This window comes from Frieseomelitta varia, unplaced genomic scaffold, assembly GCF_011392965.1.
Source record: "Frieseomelitta varia isolate USP_RPSP 00005682 unplaced genomic scaffold, Fvar_1.2 scaffold_437, whole genome shotgun sequence".
NCBI classification, from domain to species: domain Eukaryota; kingdom Metazoa; phylum Arthropoda; class Insecta; order Hymenoptera; family Apidae; genus Frieseomelitta; species Frieseomelitta varia.
In genome coordinates, this window is record NW_025110187.1 from 133,889 (window position 1) to 146,184 (window position 12,296).

Below are 12,296 nucleotides of genomic sequence, written 5' to 3' on the forward strand. Positions count from 1 at the left end.
TATCGTAAAAATAAATAAATTACTAAGTTGTAAATAATCGAAAGACTGTAGTAATTAAGTATGCAATAAAATTCCTATCGAACATTGAAATTTACGTCTCTGTTTAAGTATATTTTTATGATCTCTGCGAAACTTATGATCGTACTAAATTATTATGATAATTCTACTTTAACTAGATTGTAATATCTAAATGCAATTATCTACTATTCAGAATTTCTATACCTATACACGTACATTTCTCGATTTCTTTCAAACTTGATTAATATAATCTCGTTACAGTGTTAACAGAATTCATAACAAGTTTCTGTAAATGTCCGAATACCTTCGTGAGCAATTCTACACAAGTGCATACACATAAATGCGATTCGTTTCAACGAACGATAATTCACTTATCTGTTTGTCTATACGATTCGCGTGTGCCCAATACGGTTATTTAAATCAGTTAATAAATTGGAAATTTCACTTTGACATTGTCGCCAACAATGTCTCTCGACATTCAGCTTCATGTAAACGTAAACAATTCGCCAGAGCAAAGAGTTTCTAGTACTCCAATAAACGTTCCACGAACGAAGCGAAATCGTGCTCGAATTAAAATGAATCATTGTTATTTGTATATGTATAACGACGAAAGACTCGGCGACATATCAAAAAAAAAAAAAAAAATGTTCAAAAACAAAAAGAATCTCTGTATACACATAGGCGCTCTGTTAATTGACAAAGGAATCACGCGCGGTTGCTAAGCGAGGATCGTCTTGGCAGCAAAGCTAAACAAAATGTTACATGTACTTCTCGAAAATTCACTACATATATATATATATGTAAATCCCTAAACAAGGATCCACATTTAGAACGCGTCACCGTGGGCGCTCTTAGTTTAAGGATAGACCGAAGAATTTTACGACGCCATTAAAGCCGGGAATATAAAAGTTTCTCGATTTAACCGGAGCACGTTCGAACGACAGGAAAGCGGTGAAATTCCAGCCAGGCTTTAATTAATGCCGAACTTCAGGCCCGTTTGTGTAAACGTTGATATAAACCAGCTGAACACGAGCCAAGTTGCTTGTAAATGGCCCGAAACGAGCCGCTGCTCCCAACAAAGTAACACTTCGAACAATCGTCGGAAGTTCTTGACAAGCATATAGGAAAACATCGATCCTTGGATCGATAATTAGAGACATTCTCTACAAATTAGATCAGTACATCGTTACTACACACGTACAGCAACACACAAACAGAGGAACGTTACAACGAACTTTACTATCAACTTTTCAGTTCGACGTTTCTTGAAGTTAAACTAAATTAATTAAACTAAACGTATTTTATAATTCACGATTAGACACTCACCTCTGACTAAAAGATGCTCCTCAAATGAAATGCATAATAAAAAGAAGGCGGAGTCACAAACTTTTCGTTAACTTCATAAGAAAAAAAAGAAAAAAAAAGACTGGAAACTGGTCGAGCAACGTACTCGAGCACTTTGAAGATTGATATTTCGACGCCGATTCACGCGATGTTCGAATGCCAAATTTCCGATCGTCACCAATTGACGGGGAATCGAGTGGTAGAAGCGATCACCGGCACGACTCTGTCGAAACTGGCGAGCGAAGCGACAGCAACGAGAAATACCGGGGTTGCCTACGCACCGATGCACGTGGGCTCTGTGGTGGGGAGTCGAGTCCAAGAGGGCCCCGTAGGGTACCATAGGTATGTTCGCAAATAACATTTCGCTCGGTGGAAACAGGGGTGGTGTAAATCATTTTCACCCTGCATCGAGTGCTTCCCCTTCTCCTTTTTCCATTCCTTCCCTCTCGTTCGTGATCGAATCCTCCCTGGAGATTTTATTTCGCCATCTTGCTACCTCATATCGCCGCCGAGAATGAGTGGATAATACTAAAATGAGTTAGAAAATAATGGCGTTACATACAATACGCAGAATTATACAAAATATCCAAAACGGTGTACGATATTTAATCGCTACCACGAGCCAAGCGTCAAATCGCGATTTCTGCGGTTCGTGCGAAGAGTTTCTCGAACGAAGAGCGAGAGAAATGTCGTTTCGCGGTGTACGCAGAATTTCACGCTCATTTTCAACCGACGAGTCCAGCAGACCCACTGGAAAAGAAATGGTCGCCGAGTCACGCGAATCGCGTCGCGATGATTCGGCGAGCGATATCGAAAGTCGAGGCTTCGACTGGAGAAAAAGAGATTACACGGCGGGCACAATACACGCGGAGTAGATTATATTTCAGCCCGCGTAACAAACTCGATTCAACCCGGTTCTAAGGCAGCTTTCAACGAGCCTATTGCCACCGCCTGACTTCTAAAAGAAGGTGGAATACACGTAGAGAAGAAGCAGAGGGGAACAGGTTCTAGATTCATTCACATCTCGTCGAGAGGCCTTGGGCTCGACAAAAAGCATTCTATGCAGTTTCCACCATGGGCTCATCCTGTATTCTACCGGTATTCTGCCGAGCAATAAACTTCTATCGCAAATATCTAGTGAAAACGATCTGTGGATTGATCTTGTTGTTCCTTCTTCCTCCACCGTGATGTATGTACGTACGATCGAGTTAAGTTTCTTTGGAATTACGTAGACGTTTCGTTACTTTTCGGTTATCGACGCGGATAAAGAGACATGATTGTTCGAACTATGTACAGGAAAAATGCCTGTATATAGTTCGACATGTGTTTCGGTAGAAATTCACTTCGGTAAAACGAGCACGTTTCAATAAAATAACTTCTACCAAATATTTCTACAATTGTTTATGCAATATAACTGGAGATACCTACTTTATTTATTTATCAAAATGATTTAGCTCATTTTATTTCAACATAATAAAATATTATAGCACAATACGTCCGTTTGCAACTTAATAAAATATTATAGCACAATACGTCCGTTTGCTAAAATAAAGAGCCTGTTTTAATAAAACGAATTCCTAATAAATATATTCTTACTGATGATTAGAATATTCTTAGTAATTTTTCAGAAAAAAAGTAATTTCATAGCATATCAACGATTTAGACACGACTGTGTTACACATGTCCTCCCACTTATAAAACCTCGTAAAATAAGGCGATCGAGCCAATAATTTATCGCTGTGATCTAAATACCAAAATTCCTATTACCGCGACGAAATACAATTTAACAGACAGGTCGGCCTACGGAGTGTCGATTGATCGAATGAAACGTTGACCAGATAGATCTACTTTCTCGATATTAATCCTTCTCCAAAAGCAGTATCTCCATCGAAACCTGTGTTATCGGTTCTATATAATCGATTTACTTATTCAAAATGTAAAATTTCCAACACGTATTGCACGCGTGTTCGAGTGTTAATCGAGTGTTGAGGATCGAATGAAAGGAAGTCTAGATCGTTGCCAATTTCTTGTTCATAACATACGGCCCTAAGCAGATACGTAAATATATATACGCGCGTTATCTGGAGGCACTGATCTAAAATGTTCTAACGTGGATTGCGTGGGTATGGACGAACATCACCGCTTAGGAAACACCTCGAGAACCTACGCCTTTCTCAGTCATGATGAATCGAGAGATCCTGATGAACGATTTTGACCATTTTTTATTCGTGCGTCTTGCGTAACATGAATAATAACGGACGATTAAATTTGTCAAGTCCTGTTTAGAAGATCAAGGAAGGACACTGAGTAGAAATTTTGAAAAATGTGAATTTCTTCGTCATTTTGGAATACATTTAATTTAGTTATAATTTTAGATTGCTGTTAAGTTATAAAGCTATATAGTTTTAATTTTAGACTGCTGTTAATAGATTGCGAATTTTTATTCATTTATGGGAAATTTTTTTATCATTTTGAGACATTTGGTTTGTTAGAACACTACATATTAGAAGGCTGGCAATTTTTATTCATTTATGAGAAACTGAAAGATGCATAGATATGAAAAAAATATGTAGAATTAGATCGCAGATTTATATTTTTATGGAGATAGGACTTTTATAGTTTTATTCATTAAAGATTAAAAAGTATTCTAACTATAATCAATTATATTAGTATTTTAATTATTTTTAATGTTTCTGTGCCTTCAAATTTCATATAAATAATAAATAAAACAAATTTATATGTATTTCCTTAAAAATGCATAAACATTCGCAATTTATTTATTAATGTCGTAGCTAGTTTAAATTTGTACTACATGTTTCAAAGAAGCTTAAATAATTTATACTATTTTTATCGAGGATTATAATTTATTCTATGGCGGTGAAGAACAAAGAGACCCGAGCGCGTTATGCTCTGTTTATTCGTAGTTCATATCTGACCAAAATGTACACTGACGCCTTCAGTTGATTAAAATTAAAATCACCCAATTAGGCAGGAAGTGCCCTGTTACAGCGCTAATTAGAAGGAAAATATTTTTGATAATAGTTCCAGCCTTCCATGTAAATGATTTTGAATAAGATTATAGCGAGGACAGAATAAATTATTCGTGTACGAGCGGTAGCACAATTTATGCGGATATCAATGTGAAAGTTTGTCTCCGAGAACGTACAATTAAAATATCAACGTAGATGAAACGACGATGTCGGGAATTTACATATTAATACGCATAGAAACATCGGTATGCATCACTAATCGATAGATCACAAAAAATTAGAAGCGAGTTTTTTTAAAATGTAAAGTATAACGTGTAAATGTAGTTTGGAATTATATCTTACAACAATTCAAATTATTGAATATGAAAATTCTTATTTTTGTGTCAATGATAGAATTTATTGATCAATTTTTTTTATATCAACAAGATTTTATAAAATTCATGAACACAGCGTATCGAAGCGTATGAAACACGTTATTCTTATATTATAGATGTGGATTTTTTTGCATCTCCGAACTTGAAAATTTTCTGTATCGAGTTCCAATATCAAGCACTTAAAAACAGACAGAAACGTTTTTATATAACTCTTTTTCAATTAAAATATCGAACGATCTTGGCAAAGATAGATTGACAAAGGTAGATGACAAAGATAGAAGGTCGTATTTCCTATTTTTCCTGACAAAAACCTCCAAACATATGTGAATAAATAATAGAAACTACTTGAAAGGAATTGATGAACATTTCAAAACTTTGTAAAATCTTTATGAAGATCCAAAAGGGTCTAATCCCACTCGGAATACTTTGGAAATTCTAGCTATTTATATGTATTAAGAACCAGAAATGAAGGAACATGTCTTAAGAAGCAGGTAGATACCTAATTACGGTACTTTAGTACCGTACCGGTACGTAGAATCGGTCGAGTTTATTAATCCTCCGAATACTGAAGCTAAGACTCCGGTGCTGGGTCATTTTGACTCACACGGATATCTCACTAACACATATTTAGGGTCCAGATACTGTACATAGTGTGACGGTTGCTCGAGACCGAGGTCCTCACCGATATTGTACCAACACATTGACAGACACTCGACTCATATAGGAACATGTAGGAGTATAAGAAACAAATAATAGTCACATTTAGTCAATACTAAAGTTATATGTATTACTATACATTTATGTCATTTACTGTCAGGAACGTTTTGTGCAAATTGAGCGAAAGAAGGCAAAGAAAAATTGCTCGTTGGCAATGAAGAAACGGAAAAAAGTAATAAATAAGTATAATAAGTAAAAAAGTATAAGTATAATAAAAGTAATAAAAAAGTAATAAACGGAAAAAAGTAATAAGCGGAACAAAATAGAAACGGAAAAAAGTAATAAAAAGAACAAAAGTAATAATAAAAACAGTAAATTAATAATAAAAATAGTAAAATATTAAAATAGTGTTAAAAACTAAAATTTAAATGGTAAATACAAAAATAATATAAAATACCAAATACAAAAATAGTATAAAATACTAAATATTAAAAACAAAAATAATACAAACTATTAAATACTAAATACTAAAATACTAAAACAATAATAAAAACACTAAAATATGAAATAAACTTTGAAATGAAAAATTGCTTCGATTTGCTGCACACGTCTTTCTTCCTCAGAACGTTATCAGAAACTGATTTTTTTCTTTAGTCGTCGTCACTTCGGCAATTTGGCAAACACATGGCGCACAGCCACATGATGCTAGTGCGTTAGTGCAATCACTAACACAAGCAGCTTTCATAATTAAACAAGCAATTCCCATCACTGTGTGCGATCACTAACCAAGCAACTCCCAGCACAGGTCAAAACTGTGACTCCGGCACAGTAGACGGAGGATTAATCCCTTGGCTTACAATGCTGTGTCAAGCTACGTCGATTGGACCAAACGTGAATTAAATGTTATGTTGTTCTATTATTCGCTTCAATATAATAAATATTTCTAGTTCAATTATAAATCATTCGTAATTATTTATCAAATATTTTACAAAATTAAACCAATTGTACCTTAAAAACGTAAAATGGCCCCCAGGTTGCTTTTGCCCGTGCCATCGGAACTTAAATCGTAGGCCAAGGTTAATTTCTAGTACTCCAGAATCGAATTCTCACAAAAGTCGATGATACGATCATATACTCGATAATAATGTACACGATATAATTTTACAACGAAAGTCTATGAAAGAAGGAAAAGAAGTATGGAAAACAGAAATTAATATACATATAAATAGCTGTAAAGAATATAAAGAGTACAAAATTCGTATTTAATCGCAAGTAATAAAAACACAAATTACATACTAATAATATATATATTTCGTACGATCTACATTTATACTAGCTTTAAAAAAATTTTTTTTCGTTCACATGGTGAAGCTTTCGAATAATGCCGCAATATTATCAAAATATCTATACTTTAACTACAGCTGCTTATTTTTTTCTTTACCCTGCTTGTATCAATTCATCCTTCTAATTGTGCTGTTGGATGCAAGAAGAGCCTCAGTAACAAAAGTGATTTCATTGAAAAAAATAAATAAATAAATAAATAAATAAATAAAGTAGACTTTAAAATTATTAAAACACTACTGCTTCCCAAATGTACGCGTAATTTTCAACGAACGTATCACAGGATGGTGAGGCACGTTACGTTCGTTGGACGACAGTTCCTCTCTCTGCGTTTATAAACAATAATTAACAGGTTAAAAACGAAAGGTGCCTAGAAAGGGAAGCAACGATGGACAGGTGAGGAGTCTCATCAACTACGCGTCCAACTGCCGGATCTTGCGCACCTTTAACTCGCTACGTATGCCCGCGCTTCAGCTGCATGGAAAACTGAAATTAATTGCGGCAATAGGTGTCCTCAACGGAAATAGTTTCGCGGCAAGTTGCAGCCACGTGTGAACGAACAGCCTGTTTAATATAACTATTATCCACCAGCTTGTAATAACGTTTTAACTTCGGAATGTCTTCAATATCGAAATATTTAAAAACTACGAAATATCGTACTTTTTTTGTTCCTCAAGCAAGGAACCATATATAATGACTGTTATTAATATTTGAACACCGATTGTTTCACAGAAAAGAAAAATTCACTAAAATTTGATGATCATTCATAACTGGTTTTGATGCATAATCTATCTTTGATGAAATATCGATCATATTAAATTCGGCAAACTTTAAATCGATATGAATAAATAAATAAAAATAAATACACAAATAAACATTTATTTGTTAATAAATACTTGTGAATTTTGCCATTTCGAATCAGCAACAGTCTGATATAACGAGACTTCAAAAGCAATACCCGTATCGGTAAAGTTTTGCTTGAATCTCCGATTTAATTATCATCGAGCTAATTTGGTGGATCGTTTCGTAATGTAACGTGCTACAATCTTTACCAAAATTGGCGCGAGCTGTCGACCTGTTAAACAGATCCAGTTTACATTGAAAGTTTATCGCGTGGTCCTTCCTGCACCATTAATGTCCTTTACGACCCACGAATTGTCGACACACGTTGGGAAAAACGAAAAGAATCTACGTACTTAATCTTGTCGATTATTCATTAAAACAAGAAGTTCAAAAAGTTCGGGGACACTATGTATAGAATAGAATGAGATACTCTTTGAATAGATTAAATATGCTCACATAATATTTAATTATTCTGGATTTTTATAATCTAAAAGATATCTGGATTTGCATAATAATGAAAGATTGTTCTCGATAGTTACTATACAGATAGGAATAATTGACAAGACTATGTAATAGACTAGTAACAGTAAACAAAACTATTAACCTTTTGTTGAATGGTGTCACTATGGCGTGATCATAATAATAATGACAAGGTTGCAGCAGGACGGAGAAAACGACTTTTATCGATAATAAAATATGATTTCTCGTTTCAATTTTACGTGAAAAGTTTTCCTAAAATTTTATTTTTCCTTATTACAACGAGAGCACAAGTGAAATATAGAAATAAAGAACCGTATGAACTGAATGGACACAATTGTCCAAATAATGTCAAATAAAACTACGTAAATTAAATGAAAATTGTAACAAGAAGCAATTCAACGCGAGACACGCGCGTGAGAATGTATAATTAGACCAAGCAGAACATCGTGCAGTATCGTGCAGTATTTTTCTCAACTTCCTTCCTAACTGTTCACAAATGGTACCTTGGAGAATGGCCAGTTACGATTCTCAAGTAGCAAAGGGAATTTACATTTTGTTCGTATTGCGAGTATACGGTTTACGGTCACTCTCTCTGACCGGCCACACCTAGCACATCTCTTTCACCATCCAGTTATATCTAGCCGCTACACTCGTTACAATTCACTAATCAATACATACATCATCTCATCGACAGACTCAAATCAGTATACAGGTACTTTTGAGTTAATTTCGACATTTTCATGGACGCATATATTGTATGATTTTGGTTTGTTCAAATTTTTATGAATAAAAATAAATAAAAACACCTAAAATTTATGAGTGAAATAAGATAAAATATATTTTATTTGTATAATATATAAAAGAAATAAAATTATAAAAACGTATAAGATTCATATAATAGCAATTGCTACTTTAAAGAGTTGTAAACAGTAAAATTCTTATGCTTATGCTCGAATGTATTAAGTTCAATTGTAATTTCAGTTATTCTAAATATAATTTCATTATTAACTCTTTTAGTGTCGAAGCCGAAAATTATCCTTCAATAAGATTTGAGAGAAGAGAGAATAAAATGTGATATTTAAAACTATTATTCCTGATGCTTTGAAAAACTTTTCATCTTTTTTTCAATTGTATCGTTAATTCAGGAAATTTTTACGTGTCTCTGTATTCGATTTCTTCGCGTTCAATGCGTTTCGTTAAGAACCAAGTACGATCGTTCGATATCTCGCGCGTAAATCGTTCTTGCAATAATACTTCGTTAACTCATTGTGTTCGAGATCAGATAAGAAGCTGTCTATTTCAAACAGTTTAAGTTCAAAAAAACGCGGCAGGTGACATAGGTAAAACGTGGGAAAAGATTATATCATCGGTCATATTTTTATTGAAGAAATTTAGAAAATGTTTTCGACGTGATTTTAGAGATCTACATACCTATAATATTGTCTATATTTTATTTTCATTGTAATTTACAGGATAAAATAAAAATACAACTAAAATTTTGCATAGAAAAATGACTATGAATATTCGATTAAAAAGTTATAAGAAATTATAAATAAATTATAAAGTATAGCGCCAAATTATTGTTGTAAAAATAATCGAATGTTTATTCTTTTCTCTTTGTACATTGTGCTATATTCTCACTTACTACATTATATCTGAATTCTTTTAGAATATTTTTAATGAATCTCCTATTATCTACAAGAGCCATTAAACATTATGCAAATTTTCGACTCACGGCCGCGCAATTGCTACGACAATTTAATCCTCTGTAAAATTAACCACTTGCCCCCAGTATACTGTTATCTGATAGCTGCCAGCTGTCCCAATTCTAAACTTTCGATTATCGTTATAGCATTCGGTAAACCTTCGTTTTATGCTTCACTGAATTATTATGTAGCAATATTTTCGCTACCCCGTGCGCCTTGTAACCGTATGCACAATTTACATTCCAGCAACGAACGTTCATTATATAAAGACACGTTAATATAATGACGAAATATTTTTGGAAAATTTGAGTTCCTAAAATTCTACATTATATGAACAGGAAAACGTTTCAATGCAATAAAAAAGCTTCTATTTATAAAAAAAAAAATCATTCAAATCTCTAAAAATTCGCCGTTGTAAATTTATCACAATTTTAGGAAAAAGAAAATTTTTTTAACCGCCCTGATCAAAGTTGCACGGTTTCTAATTTTAATAATTTTGCATGCATTTCCTAAATGTGTAAAGGAGTAAAATCTTTTTTCTAAGAAGGCTGAAACATATTTATTACGACTATTAGTGAATTCGTAAGAAACCGTAGCATATCTTTGTACGGAACAACCCTTTGGACGAGTTTCAACGAACTTCCATTCAGCCTTAACAATACTAAATATAACCAATCGTTTTATGCTCGAGTGGATCCTTATATTCTCTACCGGACGACAACGTCACGACGAGCGGCGCGACGCCTAAGGCGCCTTTTGGAAGTCATCAAAGTCTGTCCTCGTCTTCCTGCACGTTAATGGCCTTCTATTTCATTATATTTTTAATATTAATCGTTTTTCTCCAGTCGATTGAAATTTGAAAAAGAACGTGCTAGAACTTCTCGCAACCACCTCGCAACAAGTAGTTTAATTAACTCGCGTATGAAATCTAATTTAAAATTTTACATGGTCTCTCTACCTGTTCCTTTGATGTACAAGAAAGCATTTATACCTGTCACGGAGCACAATTTTGCAACAGACTGATTTTTTGCTTAACTAACGACAACATCGACCTTTAAGTACTGTACACCGACTGTGGGATCTTTCTTAATTTTTGCTCATATCCTTTTCCTTTTTTCTATTGTTTTATATCTCTCGATACGTGTTTATTATCAATGTTCAAAGCAAGAATTCAATGTCTATAGTAGCTATGAGTTTAACAATTTATTTGTAAAACACATTTATTCGTATAAAAAATTAATGTGAGAAATTTTAAGCAAATTTATATCTACGATTTTAAATAAATACAGCAATAAATTATCAAACATAGAAACGAACATCTAATCAAAAATATCGTGATGATAGTCTAAAATTTTATAAATATGTAACGACAGGACATTAAATTGAATAAACGGCGAAAATTTCCATTTCAATTTTTCGGAAGGACGAGCATCCCATTACGAAGGAAATAAATTGACCACAAAATCGATATTAACTTTTATAGGATTACAGAGGGTGTGCCTCGCGGCAATAGACAGAACGACGCTTCTATCCTTTTTTACAACCAGAATTTCCCAAGTTAACGATTGAACCAAGTCGTCTCGACGGCGCGACGCTTCGGGCACCTTATGGAACACATCGACGAGTGACTTTGGCTTCCTGCCCTTTTAAAACCCTCTCTGTATTAGCCTGCAGTCCTAATTATTCACGTTTGAATAGACAAATTTTGCGGGAAGGGAAACGTATCACGAATGATGGATAGGTACTTAAGTTAGAAGGAAGCCATTAGCGTTATTTCACATTCGAATATTTAGACGAATTGTTTATAAATAATACTATATGTGTTACAAAACATTAAATAAAACATTTTGAAATTTTCTTAACACTGTAATGAGGTACATTTACAGTGGTAAAATTTGAAATCAATCTAAAAATATATATAAAAATTATAAAATATTTAATACAAATATGAGTATATTACATAGAGGTCAGCGAAGTATTTAAAGAAGCCAAAATTATCTACATTAAATATAATATATACATTATGTGTACCACAATTATTATGGTATATATCAATGAACAATTCATATCATCTTCATTTTTTATTATTATTTGAATTCTCCTAAGATGATTATTCATACTAAATGTTCATTTTTTTTTACTAAATACATGTTTACAGTAAATATCTTGCAACTTATAGATATTCACGTCTTCAGAGTGATTTCAAATTTGACCAATATCATTATAGCAGCAATGCCTTATTGTAGTGTTAATGAAATTTTTAAATGTTTTATAGAGGTATGTACGTATAATATACAGGGGTGGACAAAACAAAGTTTAAAATTAATATTCATCTATACGTATTAATAATCTATACAATAAACGATTTATTTTATAAAATCTTATGTCTTATCTCTTGCCACTTTCAATTTTCTTTTATTCACCGCTGTATTTATATAAAACTTCTATTCTATTCATGACTGTTCAAATATTCTCGTAATTATTAAAATACCGTTATAAATCCAACTTGTCTAAATCACTTAATTATTATTATCATTTATAAC

General features: G+C 33.2%; 1 protein-coding gene across 4 annotated transcripts in view; it reads right to left on the reverse strand.

The window, feature by feature from the left end:
* LOC122532126 overlaps window positions 1–12,296 on the reverse strand; it is a 45,873-nt gene that overhangs the window by 30,336 nt on the left and 3,241 nt on the right. The window contains exon 1 of one of the 4 annotated variants that reach the window (XM_043660638.1): window positions 1,345–1,585. The exons of the other annotated variants lie outside the window; for them this stretch is intronic. The gene's annotated coding sequence lies outside the window, so the exon portion shown is untranslated. Of the gene's footprint in view, window positions 1–1,344; window positions 1,586–12,296 lie in introns of those variants that run through there. 4 annotated transcript variants of the gene reach the window in all.